Source organism: Arachis hypogaea, chromosome 11 (assembly GCF_003086295.3).
Source record: "Arachis hypogaea cultivar Tifrunner chromosome 11, arahy.Tifrunner.gnm2.J5K5, whole genome shotgun sequence".
Lineage (NCBI taxonomy): Eukaryota > Viridiplantae > Streptophyta > Magnoliopsida > Fabales > Fabaceae > Arachis > Arachis hypogaea.
The window spans coordinates 71,996,910-71,999,706 of record NC_092046.1 but is presented as its reverse complement, the minus strand read 5'-3'; the positions used below and the strand labels follow the sequence as shown (position 1 = coordinate 71,999,706).

General features: G+C 39.3%; 1 non-coding gene across 1 annotated transcript; it reads right to left on the bottom strand.

The window, feature by feature from the left end:
* Positions 1–982: 982 nt before the first annotated feature.
* On the bottom strand, positions 983–1,090 carry LOC112725796 (small nucleolar RNA R71). Its single transcript, XR_003164879.1, has one exon. It is a non-coding gene; the product is annotated as a small nucleolar RNA R71 (small nucleolar RNA).
* Between the last annotated feature and the right edge of the window lie 1,707 nt (positions 1,091–2,797).

Below are 2,797 nucleotides of genomic sequence, written 5' to 3'. Positions count from 1 at the left end.
AAATTGTTTCAACTAACTAATTAACTTTTTGTTTGTTTCTTATCTCTTTCAAAACTACCTAACTAACTATCTCTCTCTAATTTTCGAAAATACCTTCCCTCTTTTTCAAAATTTCTTTTTAATTAACTAATTATTTTAATTTTTGATTTTAATTTTATTTCATTCCTAATTTTCGAAAATTACTAACCTTTTCAAAAACGATTTTCGAAATTTAACTTTAAATTTTAATTTTTAATTTTTGAAAATTCTCTCACCTCTCATCTCCTTCTATTTATTTAATTATTTACTAACACTTCTCTTTATCTCATATCTCTGCTCTCCTCACCCTTCTGTTTGGATTCTCCTTTCTTTTCTCTTCTACTCATCTTTTCTTCTACTCACACAAGGGAACCTCTATACTGTGGTAAAAAGGATCCCTATTATTATTTTTTGTTCCCTTCTTTTTCATATGAGCAGGAGCAAGGACGAGAACATTCTTGTTAAAGCAGACCCTGAACCTGAAAGGACTCTGAAGAGGAAACTAAGAGAAGTTAAAATACAACAATCCAGAGACAACCTTGCAGGAATTTTTGAACAGGAAGAGGAGATGGCAGCCGAAAATAATAATAATGCAAGGAGGATACTCGGTGACTTTACTGCACCTAATTCCAATTTACATGAAAGAAGCATCTCCATCCCTACCATTGGAGCAAACAATTTTGAGCTTAAACCTCAATTAGTTTCTCTGATGCAACAACACTGCAAGTTTCATGGACTTCCATCTGAAGATCCCTTTCAGTTCTTAACTGAATTCTTGCAGATATGTGACACTTTTAAGACTAATGGAGTAGATCCTGAAGTCTACAGGCTCATGCTTTTCCCGTTTGCAGTAAGAGACAGAGCTAGAATATGGTTGGACTCTCAACCTAAGGATAGCCTGAACTCTTGGGATAAGCTGGTCAAGGCTTTCTTAGCCAAGTTCTTCCCTCCTCAAAAGCTGAGTAAGCTTAGAGTGGATGTTCAAACCTTCAGACAGAAAGAAGGTGAATCCCTCTATGAAGCTTGGGAGAGATACAAGGAACTGACCAAAAAGTGTCCTTCTGACATGCTTTCAGAATGGACCATCCTGGATATATTCTATGATGGTCTGTCTGAATTAGCTAAGATGTCATTGGATACTTCTGCAGATGGATCCATTCACCTAAAGAAAACGCCTGCAGATGCTCAAGAACTCATTGACATGGTTGCTAACAACCAGTTCATGTACACTTCTGAGAGGAATCCTGTGAGTAATGGGACACCTCAGAAGAAGGGAGTTCTTGAAATTGATACTCTGAATGCCATATTGGCTCAGAATAAAATATTGACTCAGCAAGTCAATATGATTTCTCAGAGTTTGAATGGAATGCAAGCTGCATCCAACATTACTCAAGAGGCATCTTCTGAAGAAGAAGCTTATGATCCTGAAAACCCTACAATAGCAGAGGTGAATTACATGGGTAAACCATATGGAAACACCTATAATCCCTCATGGAGAAATCACCCAAATCTCTCATGGAAGGATCAACAAAAGCCTCAACAAGGCTTTACTAATGGTGGAAGAAATAGATTTAACAATAGTAAACCGTTTCCATCATCCACTCAGCAACAGACAGAGAATTCTGAGTAGAATCCATCTAGCTTAGCAAATTTAGTCTCTGATCTATCTAAGGCCACTGTGAGTTTCATGAATGAAACAAGGTCATCCATTAGAAATTTGGAGGCACAAGTAGGCCAGCTGAGTAAAAGGATCACTGAAACCCCTCCTAGTACTCTCCCAAGCAATACAGAAGAAAATCCAAAAGGAGAGTGCAAGGCCATTGATATAACCATCATGGCCGAACCCAAGGAGGAAGGGGAGGACGTGAATCCCAAAGAGGAAGACCTCCTGGGACGTCCAGTGATCAACAAGGAGTTTTCCTTTGAGGAACCAAAGGAATCTGAGGCTCATTTAGAGACCATAGAGATTCCATTGAACCTTCTTATGCCATTCATGAGCTCTGATGAGTATTCCTCTTCTGAAGAGAATGAGGATGTTACTGAAGAGCAAGTTGCTAAGTTCCTTGGTGCAATCATGAAGCTGAATGCCAATTTATTTGGTAATGAGACTTGGGGATATGAACCTCCCCTGTTCACCAATGAACTAAATGCATTGGATCAACTGAGATTGCCTCAGAAGAAACAGGATCCTGGAAAGTTCCTAATACCTTGTAGCATAGGCACCATAACCTTTGAGAAGGCTCTATGTGACATTGGGTCAGGAATAAACCTCATGCCACTCTCTGTAATGGAGAAACTGGGAATCTTTGAGGTGCAAGCTGCCAGAATCTCATTAGAGATGGCAGACAACTCAATAAAATAGGCTTATGGACAAGTAGAGGACGTGCTAGTAAAGGTTGCAGGCCTTTACATCCCTGCTGATTTCATAATCCTAGATACTGGGAAGGATGAGGATGAATCCATCATTCTTGAAAGACCCTTCCTAGCCACAGCAAGAGCTGTGATTGATGTAGACAGAGGTGAACTAGTCCTTCAATTGAATGAGGACTCCCTTATGTTTAAAACTCAAGGTCATCCTTCTGTAAACATGGAAAAGAGGCACAGTAAGCTTCTCTCAGTACAGAGTCAACTAAAGCCCCCACAGTCAAACTCTAAGTTTGGTATTGGGAGTCTATAAAATTGACCTAATCACCTGTGTGGCTCCATAAGAGCCCACTGTCAAGCTATTGACATTAAAGAAGCGCTTGTTGGGAGGCAACCCAATTTTTATTTATCTAAT